The following is a 24,062-nucleotide window of genomic DNA, read 5'->3' on the forward strand; positions in this document are numbered from 1 at the left end:
CAGTCAGTTTTGAAGCTGACAATGACCGACTGCAACTTTGAGATTTCCATATGCGGCAAATCCCGAAGTTGCAGTCAGTTTCAAAGGCGGAATGACGGCGAACGCTGCCAGTTTACTGTCACCCCACCGCAAATTCTGGTCCAATAAAAAAAACTTCAACCATCAGAAGACAATTAATGTTAAAACTGACAGCAAAACATTTCCGCTGCACAGGCCTGACCCTCACCCTGGGCTGGGGGCTCAAGGTCTGCTTCAGTCCCAGACTGGGGGGGAGAGGGAGACTGGGGGGGGGGGAGAGGGAGACTGGGGGGGGGGGGGGGAGAGGGAGACTGGGGGGGGAGAGGGAGACTGGGGGGGGAGAGGGAGAGGGAGACTGGGGGGGGAGAGGGAGACTGGGGGGGGAGAGGGAGACTGGGGGGGGAGAGGGAGACTGGGGGGGGAGAGGGAGACTGGGGGGGGGAGAGGGAGACTGGGGGGGGGAGAGGGAGACTGGGGGGGGGAGAGGGAGACTGGGGGGGGAGAGGGAGACTGGGGGGGGAGAGGGAGACTGGGGGGGAGAGGGAGACTGGGGGGGGAGAGGGAGACTGGGGGGGGAGAGGGAGACTGGGGGGGAGAGGGAGACTGGGGGGGGAGAGAAAGACTGGGGGGGGGAGAGAAAGACTGGGGGGGACAGAGAGGGGGGCGAGAGAGAGACAGCACAAAAGATGAGCTGCTGAGATTTAGTGTTTTTTAGTGTCTAATGTGGGGAAAAAAGGTTACATTTAAGTATTAATTTTTGCTAAGTTAGTTCATTTTAGTTTATTTCCATTTAGTTTAAGTTTAAGGTTAGTTTAAACACAGAAAGAAAAGAAGAAAAAAAAACCGGAAAAAAAAGAGCGCCAAAGACGGGACCCGAAAAAAAAGGGGAAAAAAAACAATCAGAGGAAATTTAAAAAAAAACAAATAAAAGAGCCAAAGCAAAAAGAAATAAGGGAAGAAATATACAAAACAAAGAAGAACCTGAACAGCGGCCGCAGCAGCAGCCGAAGCGAGAGAACTCGGCGAAGGCCGCTCGGAGACGCAGCCGGAGCGAGGTGACTCGGCCGCATCGAGCTTGGGGAGGCCGCACGGAGACGCAGCGGCAGCCGGAACGAGGGGACTCGGCTGCATCGAGTTTGGGAAGGCCGCACGGAGACGCAGCGGCAATCAGAGCGGCGACTCCAGAACGGCGGCCGGAACACAGGACCGTGGAGGAGCCAGACCGAGACAGAGGCCTGGAGACCTCCCAGGCGCAGACAGTGACCGAGGCAAAGCAAATTCGAGGAGGCGAGGTGACTCGGGACGCAGCCCAGCGAGGCCTGGAGACCTCCCAGGCGCAGACAGTGACCGAGGCAAAGCAAATTCGAGGAGGCGAGGTGACTCGGGACGCAGCCCAGCAATCCAGCAATTGGCACAGCCGAGGGGACTCGGGCCGCAGCCGAGCAATCCATCACCCGGCACAGCAGAGGGGACTCGGGCCGCAGCCGAGCAATCCATCACCCGGCACAGCCGAGGGGACTCGGGCCGCAGCCCAGCAATCCAGCAACCAAAAGGGAACGAGAAAACCAAGACTGTGAGTACAGGGCCCAGGGAGGGAGACTGAAGCCAGGGAAAGGTCTGAGGAGCCAGGCCGAGACAGAGGCCCAGAGACCTCTGAGGGGGAGGGGAACAGCCCAGAGGCACCGTGAAACAGCGGCTCACAGACTCAGACCTGGGAAGGGTGAACCCAGAAGCCGAGGCCCAGGGACCACGGGGTCGGAGAGGGGGACCGGGAAAGGTCGCGAACAGGGAGAGGGAAACACCAAACCCGGGGCCCCAGAAAAGCTTATTCTAAGATCAACAATACTTTACCAAAAATGAGCGAATCAGAAGAGCCACAACAGCCCCCGAGGGACACTGAGAGCAACCGCTTCCAGATTCCCCCCAACACCGCAAAAAAGGCTATAAAAGCGATCAAGCATGATCAGATGAGAGAAAAACCAGAAACTCTTTTTGCTGACTGGTACAACAATGGGACAAAAAGTAACCTCATTTTCTACTCAGATCAGCCAGCGGCTTGGATCACAGCAATAAAATCACACTATACCAGTGTTAAGCTAGAAAACACCGCAAATGGGTCCAAAATGAAATTTAACACACCAGGAGACAGGGCAACCACGACTGTCAACGCGTACAATACCGGAACAATATTAGTGCAAGGCAACCTCGACAAATTTGTAACGGCCTTCAGGACACTGAAAGGGTTAACTAAGAGGGGAAGGAACAGCCCCAGAGTTGCCCGCACTCCCCCCAACATTGACAACTTACCAGGAGGAAATCTGCCTGGTCAGGAGGTGAACGAGCCACACAGTTCAAACCAGACACTAACCCCGGGGACCCACAGCCACACGATACAACTGACAAACCCCAGCATAACTACCAGGGAGGAAGCCACACATAGTCCCCCTACCAATTCCAGCTCACCAAGAGAAGAGCAGCATAGCCAGGAAGTGAGTGAGCCTTCCAGGGCCGACCAGCCACATACCCCGGGATCACACAGCCAAATACAACTAAAAGATAAATTTAATCAATTAGAGATAGAGATGGTTAAATTTAGAGAGGAGTTCCTCAAAATGATTCACGAACAAAAGCAGGAGAGGGAGAGACACAAGAGAGAGCTGAATCTACTTGAGAACCAGGTGAATCTACTTGGGAATCGGGTGAAAGAGCTGCAGGAAAAAGAAGAGAGCCATAGAGGAGAGATAACACCATTAGACCAGCAACCAGAGGCTAGAGATAAGACAAGACAGAGCCTGACGGAACGGCTGCACTCCCACACGGAACAAAAGCAGCAGACACACAATACAAGGGGTGCCACACAGACCGACCAGCATACTGATTCTCAATCTTCCCCCACCACCGTAGAACCACAAGCGAGCCGCTCACAAGAGGAACGCACACACCAGACACCCCAGCCCAGCACACACACTATGAGTCCAGGCGAAAGCCACCCTACAGTAAACACAAACAAGGCTGACATCGTAATACTCATAGACTCAAATGGGAAATTTCTATGGGAGAAAAAGCTCTTCCCTAGAAGTAAAGTAGAAAAGATCTGGTGCCCAACAACAGACAGAGCCATGGGATGGCTGACCAAAGCCCGATTAGGCTCCCCCCAACACATAATAATACACACGGGCACAAATGACCTAAAGGCCCAACAGAAAGAGGTAGCAACATCGCTCAGAGCAATGATTAGGAAGGCAAGCAGTACATTTCCAAACACTAGAATCACTGTTTCCACAATATTGCCGAGAACAGACTTCAACAACAACACAATTCATGAGATAAATGCCAGCATAGCAAGAGACTGCGAATCAAAACACAACGTGCACCTGGCCCAACACCCCACCCTCAATGAGGAATGTCTCTACGACCACGTCCACATCCAAAGGAAAAGAATATCGATCTTTGCTAAAGCCCTGAAGGACGTCGCTTTTAACCGGGTCCATACCCAGACTCCAAGAGGACCTCCCCCCGACCACCAGAGATCAGCGGGGTACATATCAGGACCACTACAAAGACCACCACCACACCAACCGAGACCAGAGAGGATCCCCATGCAAAACAACAATATCAGACCTGCACCACTCCTGTCCCACAGGGGAACAGGAACGCTCCCCAGACAGAGGGAGAGATGCACAGGACGTACACAATACCTCAGACAGAAACAATCCATTAAGAGACAATAAGCAGATGTGCAGCAGCATCTACTTCCGCCTTATGGATCAAGGACTAAGTAATAGAAAGAACTGTAACCAAATAGTATTAACTTTATAGACAACTGAAGTGATCTTTTTTTCCCACACTTAGACACGACAAACACGTACCAATCTTTAACCTATCATAGTAAAAGATCAAACTTAACATGAAATCCTTATATATTTCGACCTGGAATATCCAAGGTCTACGCTCTTCGGTGCTAGACATGAAGAGTAGGACCCCAGAGTTCATAGATGAAACTAAAGATCTAGATATTATCATTTTACAGGAAACTTGGTATAAAGGAAAAGGACACACTGGCTGTCCCCAAGGGTACACTGAGCTGATGGTCCCCTCCAATAAATTACCAAGTGTAACCCAAGGCAGAGACTCTGGAGGCATCCTGATCTGGTTTAAAACAGAACTTAAGAATTACATCAAATTTATAAAAAAGGGCGAAAACCACATGTGGCTCAAAATTGAGAGGGAGATTATCTCAAACACCCAAGATGTTTACATTTGCGCACTTTATATCCCTCCAATTGATTCCCCGTACTTTAAAGAGGACACCTTCTCCAACATAGAGGGGGAAATTATCCAATACCAGGCCCAGGGGAACGTGTTGATCTGTGGGGACCTCAATTCAAGAACGGGCGAAGAACTAGACTTCACCAATAATCAGGGAAACAATTACGTATTCGGGAATAACCACTTTGACATCCCTTCCCTTCCATACAGGCATAACTGCGACAAGCAGACAAATAACAACGGAAAACAGCTACTACAGCTCTGTCGAAACCTGGGTCTGTACATTGTCAATGGTAGGTTCATAGGAGACCTCCTAGGAAGATCGACCTATTGCTCACCTCTTGGCTGCAGCACAGTAGACTATATGATTACAGATTTGGACCCATCCTCTTTCAGAGCATTCACAGTCAAACCACAAACAACACTGTCAGATCACAGTCAAATTACTATGTATCTCAAAAAGACAGAAACAAACAACATAGAAACACAACCCAGTAAACTGTACAACACCAAAAAATCGTACAGATGGGCCAAAAGCAACACGGAAAAATACCAGAAAACAATTAGCAATGCATCAACTCAAGCTCTCTTGGACACCTTTCTGGATAACATATACACTCACAATAAAGAAGGCGTAAGCCGGGCAGTAAATAACCTAAACAATATTTTTGATAATTTGGCAACAAGTGCAAACTTGAAAGCTCGCAAGAACAAACCCAAAACAAAAAACTATGAAAAATGGTTTGACCCAGATTGCCATAACATGAGGAAAAAACTTAGAAAAATATCAAACCAAAAACACAGACATCCAGAAAACGAGGAACTACGCCTTACTTATTGTCAGACACTAACACAATACAGAAACACACTCAGAACCAAAAAAGAGCAATATATTAAGAATACACTCAGCTCCATGGAGGAATCCATTGATTCCAATTGTTTCTGGGACAACTTGAATACACTACACAAAAAACAACATGACGAATTGGCCATTCAAAATGGGGACACATGGGTAAACCACTTTGAAAAATTATACCAGAAAAACACACTAAGACCAGAGCAACACCAAATATGCAAAAAACTGGAAAAGCTAGAAATGGCCATAAAAGATAACCAAAACCCGCTAGACTCCATAATAACAGAAAAAGAACTTTTTGAAAAACTCAAGGACCTGCGACCAGGAAAAGCTTGCGGGACAGACGGCATACTAAACGAGATGATTAAACACACAGACGACAAAATGAAACTGGCTATCCTAAAACTCTTCAACCTGGTTCTGAGTGTCGGTTATTTCCCTGATATCTGGAACAAAGGACTCACAACGCCCATATACAAAAGTGGGGACAAAACCGACCCAAACAACTATCGAGGCATCTGTGTAAACAGTAACCTGGGGAAAGTATTCTGTAGCATCATAAACAAAAGACTTATAAACTTCCTTGAGGAGCACAATGTCTTGAGTAAAAGCCAAATTGGATTCCTGCCAAACTATAGAACATCAGATCATATCTTCACCCTACAGACCCTAATTGACAAACACGTTCACAATAACAAGAGCAAAATCTACGCATGCTTTATAGATTTCCAGAAGGCTTTCGACGCCATCTGGCATGACGGTTTATTCCTGAAACTTATCGAAAGCGGGGTAGGAGGAAAAACATATGATGTAATTAAATCAATGTATACAAACAACAAATGTGCAGTTAAAATTGGAGACAAACAAACAAAATACTTTCCACAGGGGCAGGGGGTGATGCAGGGCTCGCCAATCTCACCGACACTCTTTAATATTTACATAAATGAATTGGCAAAACTACTTGAACAATCTACAGCACCCGGCCTCACCCTATATGAATCCAAGGTTAAATTCCTCCTCTATGCAGACGACCTGGTTCTGCTGTCACCAACTAAGGAGGGTCTACAGCAGAACCTGGACCTGCTAGAGTCGTACTGCCAGACTTGGGCCCTGACAATAAATCCCCAAAAAACCAAAGTCCTTGTGTTTCAGCAAAGATCCAAACATCAGGGATCCAAAATAAATTTCACACTAGGAACAACCAAAATTGAACAAACCACTAACTACACATACTTGGGCTTAAAAATCAGTTCTACGGGAAACTTCAAACTGGCTGTGAATGAACTGAAAGAGAAAGCAAGAAGGGCTTTCTATGCCATCAAAAAATCAATCCAAATAGAAATCCCAATTAGCATTTGGCTCAAAATTTTCAAATCAGTAATTGAACCAATTGCACTCTATGGCAGTGAGGTATGGGGACCGCTAACACAACAAGAATTTGCAAAATGGGACAAGCACCCAATTGAGATCCTACATGCAGAATTCTGTAAAAGTATCCTCCGGACTCAAAGGAAAACAGTAAACAATGCATGCAGGGCGGAACTAGGCCAATATCCATTAATAATCACTATCCAAAAAAGAGCCACCAAATTTTGGAATCACCTTCAAATGAGCAACCCCCAATGCTATCACTACGACGCCCTGAAATGCCAAGAGCTGACCATAAAGAAGAATACCCTCAGTCAACTAGTCCTGGGACTCAGCGAAGTAACTACTAACAATACTAACAATAACCAGCCCCAGGACAGTGACAGGGTAACACAAAGAATTCGACCCAACACAATCGTCGCTAAGCAAAAGGAAAAATATCTGACATATTGGGCAGAAACAACAAAAACCCAAAGCAAACTCAATTGCTACTTGGCCCTAAACAGACAATACAACATAGCTGATTACCTGACCATGGTAAAGGATAACAAACTGAGAAGAACCTTGACAAGGTACAGACTTAGCGAACATAGCCTAGCGATCGAAAAAGGCAGACACAGGCAGACCAGGCTGCCAAGAGAAGACAGGATATGCTCTCACTGCAGTCAGGGAGTAGTGGAGACAGAGATGCACTTCCTCACAGCCTGTGAAAAATATCAGGGCATCAGGGAGAATTTCTACCAAAAATTCTCACAAATATGCCCTGAATTCAGAAATCTGAATGACAACCAAAAACTCCCATACCTACTGGGAGAGGAGAGAAGCTGTGTAACACTGGCGGCACACTATGTTACAGCTTGCCATGAACAGAGGGACAACCAGTAAACTAAGAAAAGAGTATATATAAAAAATGCGAATGTATATTTATACACTCCGGGATATACCTGTTTATACAATGTATGAATAGAACTGCGTTTATGTGTTCAACCATAAATGTATTTTGATGCTTTGGCAACATAAGATGTACCTTATCATGCCAATAAAGCGATTTGAATTTGAAATTGAATTTGAATTTGAGAGAGAGATTGGGAGTGTGAGAGAGAGAGACTGGGAGTGAGAGAGAGAGAGAGAGATTGGGAGTGTGAGAGAGAGAGATTGGGAGTGTGAGAGAGAGAGAGATTGGGAGTGTGAGTGAGAGAGACTGGGAGTGAGAGAGAGAGAGATTGGGAGTGAGAGAGAGAGAGATTGGGAGTGTGAGAGAGAGAGAGATTGGGAGTGTGAGAGAGAGAGATTGGGAGTGTGAGAGAGAGAGAGATTGGGAGTGTGAGAGAGAGAGAGACTGGGAGTGTGAGAGAGAGAGAGATTGGGAGTGTGAGAGAGAGAGAGATTGGGAGTGTGAGAGAGAGAGAGAGATTGGGAGTGTGAGAGAGAGAGATTGGGGGTGTGAGAGAGAGAGAGATTGGGAGTGTGAGAGAGAGAGATTGGGAGTGTGTGAGAGAGAGAGATTGGGAGTGTGAGAGAGAGAGAGAGATTGGGAGTGAGTGAGAGAGAGAGATTGGGAGTGTGAGAGAGAGAGAGATTGGGAGTGTGAGAGAGAGAGACTGGGAGTGAGAGAGAGAGAGGTTGGGAGTGTGAGAGAGAGAGAGATTGGGAGTGTGAGAGAGAGAGAGAGATTGGGAGTGTGAGAGAGAGAGAGATTGGGAATGTGAGAGAGAGAGAGATTGGGAGTGTGAGAGAGAGAGAGAGATTGGGAGTGTGAGAGAGAGAGAGATTGGGAGTGTGAGAGAGAGAGATTGGGAGTGTGAGAGAGAGAGAGATTGGGAGTGAGAGAGAGAGAGATTGGGAGTGAGAGAGAGAGAGATTGGGAGTGTGTGAGAGAGAGAGATTGGGAGTGTGAGAGAGAGAGAGAGATTGGGAGTGTGAGAGAGAGAGAGATTGGGAGTGTGAGAGAGAGAGACTGGGAGTGAGAGAGAGAGAGATTGGGAGTGTGAGAGAGAGAGATTGGGAGTGCGAGAGAGAGAGAGATCGGTAGTGTGAGAGAGAGAGAGATTGGGAGTGTGAGAGAGAGAGAGATTGGGAAAGAGAAAAAAAGTTATCTAGCTACGACAAAAACAAACGACTACAATGACACAGAGCAGGGAAGTGAAATATCCTGAGCAATGCAAAAGTAATAAGGCAAAGGATAAACACAAGGACATAACACTAAATAATAACCCAGAGGTCCTCTACGTTGACTATACCACACACAAAGGGACTAAGATGAAGAACAACCTCATATTCTACACCGACTCCGTTCCCTCATGGAAGGAGACTTTACAAAAATACTACGCACACGTCTCCAGTGAAGGTATTAGCAAGGGAGGCAGACTGAAAATATGTAAAGATGGAAATCTAGATAAAGATGACCCCCTGCTAACCATAAGCTACTACAACAAAAAAGATCATGATACAGGGGAATGTAGAAAATCTGGACTCCTTTGAAAAGGAATTCCCCCAGTTGAAAACTAAGGCAGACACAAAGAGGACCAATGGACAGGAGGCAAAAGAGAGCCGAACAGAGGATGAAAAGAGCCAAGCGGAGGAAGAAGAAGAGAGGCCAGCAGAGGCAAACACCTCCCTGACCATTTCCACCCCCACCCCCACACCTCTCAACGCAAACAAACTGCTGAAGGAGAATCTGTCCAAACTAGAACTCGATTTCAACGAATACAGGAAACACAGGCCAAGAATTTGAAGGAGGAACTCAAACAGCTGAAAACGGAAAACGAGTCCACCATCCACGAGTTGAGAAAGATCGTAGAGGAGCAAAGAAATGAGATCAAAGAACTCCGTACTCAGCTAAACAAAACGATGGAGGCCGTAGAAAGGCAGAAAATTGAACTCAGCAGGCAACACAAACCTCTTAAGGTCCAAAAACCTGATGACACAAAAACAACACACACAGGGACACAGAACCCGTCGGATGCCCCCCCACACGAGGATGTCACACCCTCACCTTGCGACAACACACCGAAGGCCCCAAACCCTGCTCCTGCCACACAGCCTATCCCAGAAACCCAGCCAACAACCAGCCCTCAGTCGAGTCCTGCCCAGACTACTGCTACCCAGTCTGAAAAGCCAGCCCCTCAGGCGGTCCTGCTGACCGACTCCAACGGGAAGTTTTTGGACCCCCAGAGGATGTTCCCAGGTCATCAAGTCCTGAAAAAATGGTGCAGCAACACAGGCCATGCAATGAAGATCCTGAACAAAGAATCCCTTGGAAGCCCCAAATGGCTTGTGATCCACACAGGCACAAACGACCTACGCACCCTGTGATAAAAATGCTAACTTCCGGGAAGTTATGTCATCACTTCCTGTGAACTATGAACTATGAACTATGAACTGTGTAATTACCTCACTTCCTGTAAATGTCACTTCCTGTTGGACTGGTATAAATACTGGTCTGTTCAGTATTGTAAGAGGCTTCTACCAGAGGCATGGTAAAGACCTCTCTTGTATATAGTGTGTTTATAAGTTACTTAAAGCTTACTTTAAAGTTACTTGATGGTAAGTCTCCTTTTTCTTACATCAATTTAAGTAACTTAGTATTTACACTGACAAATACTAGACCTTCAGACAAACTCGGAAGTTAAGGATCCAGGGAACCACCCATCATGGAGAAAATCCTTAGACCTATTCGTCTGGACTTGGACCCGAATACACCAGCAGCTGGCAGGGTATGGAAGCATTGGTATCGTACTTTTGAGAATTTTCTGGATGAATGTAAAGTGGATGCTCCTGCTAAATTGAAGATACTTGTCAATTATGTGACCCCAAAAGTGTTCGAATATGTTGATGACTGGGATAATTACGAAGAGGTGATTCGGGCACTTAAGAAACTGTATGCGAAGACCCCAAATGAGGTCTATGCTAGACATCTACTGGCCACAGCCCGACAAGGGCCAGGGGAATCAATTGACGAATTCCTGCAAGAACTTCGCAGGCTCAGCGTAGATTGTAACTTTCAGGCAGCCTCAGCTGAGCTGTACCGCCAAGAAATGATTCGTGATGCTTTCATCTGCGGGATTGCCTCTCCATTTATACGCCAGCGTCTACTAGAAAGTAAAACACTTGAGCTACAAAAAGCTTTTGAACTAGCTTGTTCACTGGATTTGGCAAAGAGAAATGCAGACCTCTATCAGCTGCCCAGATCTCGATCTGCTGCTGTAGCTGCAACCAGACAATTCAAGCGGTCTCAGGTGAACCCTATCATGGGGGAATCTAATTCTGATAATTCTGATGAAGAAGAGGAGGACGACCCCACTTTAGCAGCCTCTTGGCAATCTAGGAAGGAATGCTTCTTTTGTGGAGATGCTTTTCACCCTAGGAAAACCTGCCCTGCTCGCAATGCAATCTGCAGTTATTGCGGGAAAAAAGGACACTTTGCTAAAGTTTGCCTATCAAGGGCCTCTACGAGGGCCAATCCAGCTAAGGCCTACCGAACTGCCCCAATTAGGGCCTATCAAGATGCTCCAGCTAGGACCTATCAAGCTTCTTCTCGAGCTCTCTCCCGAAGAAGCACACCGAGAGTTTTAGCCACTCTCTGTGCAACGACACCAATTACAGCTGCTTGCCCACAGAACCTGTCTCAGGCAGCCACAAAAATTTCAATTAAAGGGCATACCTTAGATGCCTTAATTGACTCAGGAAGTACTGATAGTTTCATTAAGGAACAGATTGTTGCGAAATTGAAACTACATGTCTTCCCATCGGACCAGGCAATTGCGATGGCCCAGTCATCACTTAATACCAGAATCTCCGGCTTTTGTGTTGTTGATATGACACTTCATGGTCGTATGTATCCCTCCACCCGACTTTCAGTGCTCAAAGACTTATGTAGTGATCTCCTCTTAGGGCTGGACTTCCAAAAACAGCATAAGAAACTCACCATTGAGTTTGGTGGATCCAAACCCGGACTTACTATTTCTAATATACCATCTAAATTACCATTTTGTGCATTATCAGCAGCTTCACTTGATGAACCCTCATTATTTGCCAGTATTCCGCCTCAATGCCAACCGATAATAACGAAATCGCGGCGCTTTAATCAGGGAGACCAATCTTTTATTGCGGCTGAAATCTCTCGACTTCTAGCAGAGGATATCATTGAACCATGTTCGTCGCCCTGGCGGGCTCAAGTCGTCATTGTCAAGAACCCTCTAAAACCTCACAAACAGCGACTATGCATCGATTATTCGCAAACCATCAATCAATATACCGACTTGGACGCCTACCCATTGCCACGCATTGATGATATGGTTAATAAACTGGCCGAATACAAAGTGTTCTCAACTTACGATTTAAAAAGTGCCTATCATCAGTTACCCTTGAAGGTCTCAGATAAGCAGTACACAGCCTTTGAGGCTAATGGACGGCTGTACCAATTTCGTCGCCTCCCATTCGGGGTTACTAATGGAGTGGCTGTCTTTCAACGGGCAATGGATGGCCTGGTTAAGCAGGAAAACCTAAGGGACACTTTTCCCTATCTTGATAACATTACCATTGCAGGTCACGATCAACAGGAACACGACTCCAACCTCCAAAAATTTCGGGATGCCCTCCATCGCCGTAATTTGACCCTGAATGAATCCAAATCTGTTGAGTCGCAACCGACCATCAACATCCTTGGCTACTGCGTAGGCAATGGTATCATTAAGCCAGACCCAGAAAGACTTCGCCCGCTCCAAGAGCTCCCGTCACCTAAGAATCCGGCTTCTTTACGTCGGGCTCTCGGTCTGTTTGCATACTACGCTAAATGGATTCCTCATTTTTCGGACAAAATCCAACCCTTGCTGCATGCTAGATCATTTCCACTGGGAACAGCGGCTGTTGCAGCCTTTAACCTTCTCAAAAAACAGTTGGAGAAAGCGGCTCTTCACTCCATCGATGAGAATCTCCCTTTCGTGGTTGAATGTGATGCCTCGGAGGTGGCGATCTCGGCTACTCTGAATCAGGAAGGTCGTCCTGTAGCATTTATGTCCAGGACCTTACAAGGTGCCGAGCTACATTATCCTCCGGTTGAGAAAGAAGCCACAGCCATCATAGAGGCAGTACGGAAGTGGAACCATTTTCTAGCTCGCCAGCATTTTACATTGATCACGGACCAACGATCAGTCGCCTTCATGCTCGATAATCGAAAACGAACCAAAATTAAGAATAATAAAATACAACTTTGGAGGATGGAACTGGCCTCTTTTGGTTATACCATTCTCTATCGGCCTGGCAAGGAGAATGTGGCCCCGGACACCCTCACACGGGCATTCTGCTCCACTATGTCATCCTCCACTCTCATGGATGTCCACAATGGTTTGTGTCATCCTGGCGTTACGCGCATGCTACATTTCGTACGATCACGGAATCTCCCTTTTTCCACTGGAGATGTAAAAAAAATATGCTCAGAATGCCGGCTTTGTGCGGAATTAAAACCTCAGTTCTTCCGCCCCTCAGATGGTATACTCATACATGCAACCCAACCGATGCAACGACTTAGCATCGATTTTAAGGGCCCAGTGCCCTCTTCAACTCGGAACACATATTTGCTCACCATGATCGACGAATATTCACGTTTTCCGTTTGCCTTCCCCTGCTCCAATATGCTGGCGTCCACAGTAATCTGCTGCCTTGAGCAGGTATTTTCTCTCTGTGGCATGCCGGCTTATATTCACTCAGATCGGGGTCCATCCTTTATGTCAAGGGAACTCAAGGACTACCTCTCAGAACGGGGAATTGCTACAAGCAAAACAACACCATACCATCCCATCGGAAATGGGCAGGTAGAGAGGTATAACGGTATCATCTGGAATTCCGTACGTCTCGCTTTAAGATCTCGGGGCCTACCAGACCAGCAATGGGAAACAGTGCTTCCGGATGCATTGCACTCTATACGGTCCCTGCTTTCTACAGCCACAAATACTACACCTCATGAGCGGTTCTTTGGATTCCAGCGTCGCTCATCTCATGGAACATCACTCCCGTCATGGCTAACTACTCCTGGACCTGTATTACTCCGAAGATACGTTCGGACGTCTAAAAATGACCCTCTTGTAGACGAGGTCGAACTAACCGATGCCAACCCCACCTATGCAAACATACGATATTCCGACGGCCGAGAATCTACCGTATCATTACGGGATCTGGCTCCCTGCCCACCAGGACCTAGTGGGACATCGGGTGATGGCATTTCACCAGGAAACTCTTGGGACCTATCGGGTACCCCTCTCCAGGATCCTGATCGGACACCAACTAGCTTGGTGCCGGTAGAACCCCGTGCTCAAGGTTACGACCCTCCCAGTACCGCGCATGAAAGTACTGATCCACCACAGACCAGCTCTGCACCTCCCTCTGAACAGAGGCAGTCCGACTTTGAACCTATTGGGGCTCGTACTCGAAGCCATGATCTCCCCGACCCTTCACAGGGCAATCCAGGCCACACAGACTCTGACCAATGGCCAACCGCATGTAAGCGGACCAGCGACCCTCTACGACGGGAATCCAAACGGGTGCGACTCTTCCTTGTTCGGCGGCTACGGACCAAAAGGTAGACCACAGCCTCCTAATCCTGCAGGAGGGAAGAATGTGATAAAAATGCTAACTTCCGGGAAGTTATGTCATCACTTCCTGTGAACTATGAACTATGAACTATGAACTGTGTAATTACCTCACTTCCTGTAAATGTCACTTCCTGTTGGACTGGTATAAATACTGGTCTGTTCAGTATTGTAAGAGGCTTCTACCAGAGGCATGGTAAAGACCTCTCTTGTATATAGTGTGTTTATAAGTTACTTAAAGCTTACTTTAAAGTTACTTGATGGTAAGTCTCCTTTTTCTTACATCACACCCTACGGGAAGACACTGCTAGGGCGGTGAGCAGGATGGCGGAAAAGGCCAGCAGGGAATTCCCCGAGGCGCGGATCGTGATCTCCACACTACTGCCCAGAAAGGACACCCCAGCCTATGTAATCCACAACACCAACAGGGAGATCGACACGAGATGTACTGCCCTCCCCAACGTCTACCTGGCCCATCACCCAAACATCAACACAAGGGACCTCTATGACGAAATACATCTACTCAAACAGCGGATGTGGATCTTCGCAAAAAACCTCATAAACACTGCCAAAAGACGCACCCCTCCCACCCCCTCTACCATTGGGAGCCCTAACCCAAACAGGACCACCACTGTCCCCCACCCCCCTATACAAAACCAACAACAGAACCGTGCTTTTGTACCTGACCCCAGACCCCCCTCTAGACCACAGACTGTAGACCAAGAACTGAGAAAGATCAGGACGATGCTAAGCACCCTGATGGAAAGCCGGAGAGAAATGCACTAAATTATTAATATTGTTATTTTATCATTACTATTACTATTATTAGATAGCAGTATGTGCATGCCTCATGAAATTTATACTAAATCGTCATTTAGCATTATAGAAACTAGTGTTTTCACACTCGTCCCACAAAATGGGTCCATTTTATTTCGTTTTTTGAACTATATAAATGCGTTCTTTCCACATAAGCTGCTGGAATATCCAGGGTCTCCGCTCCTCAACTTTTAGGATGAAGAGTACAGACCCTGAATTCCTAAAAGCTATAAAAGACATTGATATAATTGTGTTAACAGAAACATGGTGCCAAAAGGACGTGCCCACCCACTGTCCTCCAATGTACCATGAAATCATTGTGCCCTCAGTAAAGAACACTAAGGCACGCAAGGGCAGAACCTCTGGGGGAATCTTGGTGTGGTATAAAGGAGAACTGGACAAACACATCTCACCGATAAAACAGGGAAAATCACATGTATGGCTAAAATTAGATAAAAATATAGGAATAACAAAAAAAGATGTCTACTTATGTGCGATCTACATACCTCCAATAGAATCGCCATATTTTGAAGAGGAGTTATTTGATACTCTCCACATGGAAATCAGCCATTTCCAGGCCAAAGGAAAGGTGCTACTATGTGGGGACCTAAATGCAAGGACCGGATGTGAACCCGACTTCATAGACCCACAGGGCAACAACCATGTGTTTGGCCAGACCCCTTTATATGTCACACCAGCCATCACAAATCGGAACAACCTTGACTGTGAAATAAATAAAAGCGGTAGGGAGGTAGTGCAACTCTGCCGAGCCTTAGGCCTGTACATAGTTAACGGTAGGTTCAGAGGGGACTCCTTAGGGAGACTCACATATTCCTCAACTCTTGGGTCTAGTGTGGTGGATTATACAATCACTGACCTGGACCCCTGCGATATCAACGCATTCACTGTCAGGCAGCAATCCCCCCTCTCAGACCATAACCAAATAAATGTGTACCTTAAACTTTCTGCCCAAACTACAGACACAAAAAAGGAACCCAGTAAGCTCCATAAAATAAACCAGACATACAGATGGGCCCCAGACAGTGGAGATAAATTCATCACAGCACTAAATTCACCTGATCTCACAAGTAAAATATCAAAATTTAAAGAAAATCTATATGAGATCACCAGAGATGGTGTAAACATGGCCATAGATGATATAAATATGATCTTCCATGAGGCAGCTGTAAAAGCCGACCTTGTGAAACAGAAGAGGAAGCGTTACAAAAGACAAAATAAAAATGAGAAATGGTTTGACCACGAATGCAAAAATGCCAGAAAAGACCTGAGAAAAATATCAAACCAAAAGCATCGCCAACCAAACAATCCAGACCTACGTATTAGATACAATGAGACCCTCAAAAGATGTAAACACACCATTAGGAACAAAACACAAAATTATACCCACAAAATACTCGAAGAAATTGAAAACTCCATTGATCCAAATCAATTCTGGGATATGTGGAATAACCTGAGTACAACACAATTGCAAGCATTACCAATCCAAGATGGCGACATCTGGAGAACACATTTTGAAAACCTCTACAAAGACATCCCAATAAACGAAACAAACCCAAGTCAACATCATGTCACAGAAAAACTCCACACATTAGAAGCAACAATTAAAGACAACCAAAACCCTCTAGACTCCCCAATCACATGGAAAGAACTATCCACAAAAACAAAATCTCTCCGCCTAAAGAAAGCCTGTGGTCCAGACAACATCAAAAATGAAATGCTCAAGTTCAGCAATATGGAGATGCAGGGTGCTGTACTCAAGTTATTCAACATCATATTACGTTCAGGCTGTTTTCCCGATATCTGGTGCCAAGGACTCATCTCTCCCATATATAAAAGTGGAAACAAATCAGACCCAAATAACTACCGCGGCATTTGTGTCAACAGTTGTCTAGGGAAGTTATTCTGCAGTATTCTAAATAGTAGATTACTTGATTTTCTTAACAAACATAATATCCTTAGAAAAAATCAAATAGGCTTTCTTCCAAAACACCGCACCACCGACCATATATATACCCTTCACACTCTCATTGAAAAACATATACACCAAACAAAAAATGGGAAAATATTCGCTTGTTTCATTGACTTCAAGAAAGCCTTTGACTCTATCTGGCACGAAGGGCTCTATTATAAACTTCTTCAGTGTGGAATAGGGGGCAAAGTCTATGACCTTATTAAATCGATGTATCTGAAAAATAAATGCGGTGTCAAAATTGGAGACAAACGCACCGGTTTCTTCACCCAGAGAAGAGGCGTCCGGCAGGGCTGCAATTTGAGCCCGACCCTGTTCAACATATACATAAATGAATTAGCAGACATGCTGGAGCAAAGCGAGTCACCGGGTCGCTGTCTCCTGGATGGAGAAGTGAAATCCCTGTTCTATGCGGACGACCTGGTTCTGCTGTCTCCCACAGAACAGGGATTACAGCAACAATTAGACCTACTCGACAAATACTGCCAAAATTGGGCCCTAACAGTAAATCTAAAGAAAACCAACATCATGATTTTTCAAAAAAGGCCCAGGTGTCAGGAAAACAAATACCAGTTTACTCTCAGTGATACCATCATAGGACACACTATGAGCTACACTTACCTTGGTTTAACCATTACAGCATCAGGGAGCTTCAGCATAGCAGTGAATGCACTAAAAGAAAAAGCCCGAAGAGCCCTATATGCAATAAAAAGAAAATTCTACAACATCCAAATCCCAATCAAAATCTGGCTCAAAATATTTGACAGCATAATCCTGCCCATTGCGCTGTACGGTAGTGAGGTATGGGGCCCGCTCAATCACCATAGCTACACTAAATGGGAAAAACACACAATAGAAGCCCTACATGCAGAAATTTGCCGAAGCATTCTTCGCACCCAAAGGAAAACACCAACAAATGCATGCAGAGCCGAACTAGGCAGATACCCACTGATAATAAACATCCAAAAACGAGCACTAAACTTCCTAAATCACCTCAAATCTAGCTCCCCAGACACCCTTCATTTTAAAGCCTTCCAGACCCAAGAGCTAAACCCAGAAAAGAGTCCCCTGAGTCAGCTGCTACTGAAACTAAGTACTCCTACTCAGCCGGACCCTGACCAGTCCCAGACCAACACTGCCGTCCAAACACCAATCCGAGTGAACCAAATCATTAAACAATGCAAAGAAACCTACCTGGAACATTGGAACAAAATAACCAAAAGCCAAAGCAGATTAGAATGTTACCGGGCCCTAAAAAGAGAATATAAACTGGCAGACTATCTCTCGACCATCAGAGACAGACCCTCACCAGGTACAGACTAAGCGACCACCAACTGGCAATTGAAAAAGGAAGATACAAGAAATCCTGGCAGCCTAGAGAGAATAGAATATGTGATCAATGTCTGGCCGGCGAGGTTGAGACAGAGATGCATTTCCTCCTAAAATGCGAAAAATTCAACACAACAAGAAACATATTATTTGACAAGCTCAGCCAAACAACCCCAGATTTCAAAGAATTGGATGACCTGTCAAAATTAAGATTAGTCCTGGGAGAAGGAGACAGACCATACCTTGGTGCCAAATATGTAACAACATGTCACAACCTGAGGACTTTTTAAAATTAATACTGAATGTACCCAACGATGTTCAACGACTGTTTAAATTAATATTGTTTAAACTAATATTGTATTGTTTGACACCTACAGAATGTTGGAAAACTGTACTTTTTGTTATGTAAGCTTTGGCAATATGGTTCCCTGTAAACTTTCATGCCAATAAAGCATTTGAATTGAATTGAATTGAATTGATTGGGAGTGTGAGAGAGAGAGAGATTGGGAGTGTGAGAGAGAGAGAGATTGGGAGTGAGGGAGAGAGAGATTGGGAGTGTGTGAGAGAGAGAGATTGGGAGTGAGAGAGAGAGAGATTGGGAGTGTGAGAGAGAGAGATTGGGAGTGAGAGAGAGAGAGATTGGGAGTGTGAGAGAGAGAGATTGGGAGTGTGAGAGAGAGAGAGATTGGGAGTGTGAGAGAGAGAGAGATTGGGAGTGTGAGAGAGAGAGAGATTGGGAGTGTGAGAGAGAGAGATTGGGAGTGAGAGAGAGAGAGATTGGGAGTGTGAGAGAGAGAGAGATTGGGAGTGTGAGAGAGAGAGAGATTGGGAGTGTGAGAGAGAGAGAGATTGGGAGTGTGAGAGAGAGAGAGATTGGGAGTGTGAGAGAGAGAGAGACTGGGAGTGTGAGAGAGAGAGAGATCGGTAGTGTGAGAGAGAGAGAGATTGGGAGTGTGAGAGAGAGAGAGATTGGGAGTGTGAGAGAGAGAGAGATTGGGAGTGAGAGAGAGAGAGATTGGGAGTGAGAGAGAGAGAGATTGGGAGTGTGTGAGAGAGAGAGATTGGGAGTGTGAGAGAGAGAGAGAGATTGGGAGTGAGTGAGAGAGAGAGACTGCGAGTGTGAGAGAGAGAGAGATTGGGAGTGTGAGAGAGAGAGAGAGATTGGGAGTGAGTGAGAGAGAGAGATTGAGAGTGTGAGAGAGAGAGATTGGGAGTGTGAGAGAGAGAGAGAGATTGGGAGTGAGTGAGAGAGAGAGATTGGGAGTGTGAGAGAGGGACAGATTGGGAGTGTGAGAGAGAGAGACTGGGAGTGAGAGAGAGAGAGAGATTGGGAGTGTGAGAGAGAGAGAGATTGGGAGTGCGAGAGAGAGAGAGATCGGTAGTGTGAGCGAGAGAGAGATTGGGAGTGTGAGAGAGAGAGAGATTGGGAGTGTGAGAGAGAGAGAGATTGGGAGTGTGAGAGAGAGAGATTGGGAGTGAGAGAGAGAGATTGGGAGTGTGTGAGAGAGAGAGATTGGGAGTGTGAGAGAGAGAGAGATTGTGAGTGAGAGAGAGAGAGATTGGGAGTGTGAGAGAGAGAGACTGGGAGTGAGAGAGAGAGAGATTGGGAGTGTGAGAGAGAGAGATTGGGAGTGTGAGAGAGAGAGATTGGGAGTGTGAGAGAGAGATTGGGAGTGTGAGAGAGAGAGAGATTGGGAGTGTGAGAGAGAGAGAGATTGGGAGTGTGAGAGAGAGAGAGATTGGGAGTGTGAGAGAGAGAGATTGGGAGTGTGAGAGAGAGAGAGATTGGGAGTGTGAGAGAGAGAGAGACTGGGAGTGAGAGAGAGAGAGATTGGGAGTGTGAGAGAGAGATTGGGAGTGTGAGAGACAGAGACTGGGAGTGTGAGAGAGAGAGAGATTGGGAGTGTGAGAGAGAGAGAGATTGGGAGTGTGAGAGAGAGAGATTGGGAGTGTGAGAGAGAGAGATTGGGAGTGTGAGAGAGAGAGAGATTGGGAGTGAGAGAGAGAGAGATTGGGAGTGAGAGAGAGAGAGATTGGGAGTGTGAGAGAGAGAGAGATTGGGAGTGTGAGAGAGAGAGAGATTGGGAGTGTGAGAGAGAGAGATTGGGAGTGTGAGAGAGAGAGATTGGGAGTGAGAGAGAGAGAGATTGGGAGTGTGAGAGAGAGAGAGATTGGGAGTGTGAGAGAGAGAGAGATTGGGAGTGTGAGAGAGAGAGAGATTGGGAGTGAGAGAGAGAGAGACTGGGAGTGTGTGAGAGAGAGAGATTGGGAGTGTGAGAGAGAGAGAGATTGGGAGTGTGAGAGAGAGAGATTGGGAGTGTGAGAGAGAGAGACTGGGAGTGTGAGAGAGAGAGAGATTGGGAGTGTGAGACAGAGATTGGGAGTGTGAGAGAGAGAGAGATTGGGCGTGTGAGAGAGAGAGAGATTGGGAGTGAGAGAGAGAGAGATTGGGAGTGAGAGAGAGAGAGATTGGGAGTGTGAGAGAGAGAGAGAGATTGGGAGTGTGAGAGAGAGAGAGATTGGGAGTGAGAGAGAGAGAGATTGGGAGTGTGAGGGAGAGAGAGATTGGGAGTGTGAGAGAGAGAGAGACTGGGAGTGTGTGAGAGAGAGAGATTGGGAGTGTGAGAGAGAGAGAGATTTGGAGTGTGAGAGAGAGAGAGATTGGGAGTGTGAGAGAGTGATTGGGAGTGTGAGAGAGGGAGAGACTGGGAGTGTGAGAGAGAGAGACTGGGAGTGAGAGAGAGAGAGACTGGGAGTGTGAGAGAGAGAGAGAGTGGCCATGTGAGAGAGAGAGAGAGAGAGAGTGGGAGTGTGAGAGAGAGAGAGTGGGAGTGTGTGTGAGAGAGAGAGAGAGAGTGGGAGTGTGTGTGAGAGAGAGAGAGAGTGGGAGTGTGTGAGAGAGAGAGAGAGAGAGAGAGTGGGAGTGTGTGAGAGAGAGAGAGAGTGGGAGTGTGTGAGAGAGAGAGAGTGGGAGTGTGTGTGAGAGAGGGAGAGAGACTGGGAGTGTGTGAGAGAGAGAGAGACTGGGAGTGTGAGAGAGAGAGAGACTGGGAGTGTGAGAGAGCAAGAGAGAGACTGGGAGTGTGAGAGAGAGAGTGGGAGTGTGTGTAAGAGAGAGAGAGAGAGTGGGAGTGTGTGAGAGAGAGAGAGAGAGAATGGGCGTGTGTGTGAGAGAGAGGGAGAGAGTGGGAGTGTGTGAGAGAGAGAGACTGGGAATGTGAGAGAGTGAGAGAGACTGGGAGTGTGAGAGAGAGAGATTGGGAGTGTGAGAGAGAGAGACTGGGAGTGAGAGAGAGAGAGACTGGGAGTGAGAGAGAGAGAGAGACTGGGAGTGTGTGAGAGAGAGAGTGGGGGTGTGAGAGAGAGAGAGAAAGAGTGGGGGCGTGAGAGAGAGAGTGGGAGTGGGAGAGAGAGAGAGAGACTGGGAGTGAGAGAGAGACTGGGAGTGAGAGAGAGAGAGTGTGAGAGAGAGAGCGAGAGAGACTGGGAGTGTGAGCGAGAGAGAAAGAGAGTGTGAGAGGGAGAGAGAGACTGGGAGTGTGAGAGAGAGAGAGACTGGGAGTGTGTGTGAGAGAGAGAGAGTGGGAGTGTGTGTGTGAGAGAGAGAGAGAGACTGGGAGTGTGAGAGAGAGAGAAACTGGGAGTGTGAGAGAGAGAGATTGGGAGTGTGAGAGAGAGAGAGATTGGGAGTGTGAGAGAGAGAGAGAGATTGGGAGTGTGAGAGAGAGAGAGATTGGGAGTGTGAGATGTTGGAAAACTGTACCTTTTTGCTATGTAAGCTTTGGCAATATGGTTCTCTGTAAACTTTCATGCCAATAAAGCATTTGAACTGAACTGAACTGAGAGAGAGAGAGATTGGGAGTGTGAGAGAGAGACTGGGAGTGAGAGAGAGAGAGATTGGGAGTGAGAGAGAGAGAGATTGGGAGTGTGAGAGAGAGAGAGACTGGGAGTGAGAGAGAGAGAGATTGGGAGTGTGAGAGAGAGAGACTGGGAGTGTGAGAGAGAGAGACTGCGAGTGTGAGAGAGAGATTGGGAGTGTGAGAGAGAGAGAGAGATTGGGAGTGAGAGAGAGAGAGATTGGGAGTGAGAGAGAGAGAGATTGGGAGTGTGAGAGAGAGAGAGACTGGGAATGAGAGAGAGAGAGATTGGGAGTGTGAGAGAGAGAGAGATTGGGCGTGTGAGAGAGAGAGAGATTGGGAGTGTGAGAGAGAGAGAGATCGGTAGTGTGAGAGAGAGAGAGATTGGGAGTGTGAGAGAGCTTGGGTGTGTGAGAGAGAGAGAGATTGGGAGTGTGAGAGAGAGAGAGATTGGGAGTGTGAGAGAGAGAGACTGGGAGTGTGAGAGAGAGAGAGATTGGGAGTGTGAGAGAGAGAGAGATTGGGAGTGTGAGAGAGAGAGAGATTGGGAGTGAGAGAGAGAGAGAGATAGGGAGTGTGAGAGAGAGAGAGATTGGGAGTGTGAGAGAGAGCGATTGGGAGTGTGTGAGAGAGAGATTGGGAGTGTGAGAGAGAGAGATTGGGAGTGTGAGAGAGAGAGACTGGGAGTGTGTGAGAGAGAGAGATTGGGAGTGTGAGAGAGAGAGAGATTGAGAGTGTGAGAGAGAGAGATTGGGAGTGAGAGAGAGAGTGATTGGGAGTGAGGAAGAGAGAGAGAGATTGGGAGTGTGAGAGAGAGAGAGATTGGGAGTGTGAGAGAGAGAGACTGGGAGTGAGAGAGAGATTGGGAGTGTGAGAGAGAGAGATTGGGAGTGTGAGAGAGAGAGAGACTGGGAGTGTGAGAGAGAGAGAGATTGGGAGTGTGAGAGAGAGAGAGACTGGGAGTGAGAGAGAGAGATTGGGAGTGTGAGAGAGAGAGATTGGGAGTGAGAGAGAGAGATTGGGAGTGTGAGAGAGAGAGAGATTGGGAGTGTGAGAGAGAGAGATTGGGAGTGTGAGAGAGAGAGTGGGAGTGAGAGAGAGAGATTGGGAGTGTGAGAGAGAGAGAGAGATTGGGAGTGTGAGAGAGAGAGATTGGGAGTGTGAGAGAGAGATTGGGAGTGTGAGAGAGAGAGATTGGGAGTGAGAGAGAGAGATTGGGAGTGTGAGAGTGAGCGACTGGGAGTGAGAGAGAGAGATTGGGAGTGTGAGAGAGAGAGAGATTGGGAGTGAGAGAGAGAGATTGGGAGTGTGAGAGAGAGAGAGATTGGGAGTGTGAGAGAGAGAGATTGGGAGTGTGAGAGAGAGAGAGACTGGGAGTGAGAGAGAGAGATTGGGAGTGTGAGAGAGAGAGATTGGGAGTGTGAGAGAGAGAGATTGGGAGTGTGAGAGAGAGAGATTGGGAGTGAGAGAGAGAGATTGGGAGTGTGAGAGAGAGCGACTGGGAGTGAGAGAGAGAGAGCAACTGGGAGTGTGAGAGAGAGAGAGATTGGGAGTGTGAGAGAGAGAGATTGGGAGTGTGAGAGAGAGAGAGATATTGGGAGTGTGAGAGAGAGAGAGATTGGGAGTGTGAGAGAGAGAGATTGGGAGCGTGAGAGAGAGACTGGGCCGCCGCGGCCGCTCACCTGATGGCTTTGGGTCGGGCTCTGGGGCGGGGCTGTTGCCGCCGCGGGGAGGTTTTGTGCGCGGCAGCTCCCAGCGCGGCCCGCCGCGGCCGGTAACCTGGTGGCTTTGTGTCGGGCTCTGGGGCGGGGCCGTTGACGCCGCGGGGAAGTTTTGTGCGCGGCAGCTCCCGGCACGGCCCGCAACTCAAGGCCCGGGCTTCCCGGGCTGCTAGGCCACGCCCGGCGCCAGCACAGCCGCTCGAAATGGCCGTCAAAGTAGGCAAGCCTCCGGGCGAAGGGCAGGGGATCATT

Source organism: Somniosus microcephalus, chromosome 11, assembly GCF_052327205.1.
Source record: "Somniosus microcephalus isolate GS21.2 chromosome 11, FLI_Smic_1.0, whole genome shotgun sequence".
NCBI classification, from domain to species: Eukaryota; Metazoa; Chordata; class Chondrichthyes; order Squaliformes; family Somniosidae; genus Somniosus; species Somniosus microcephalus.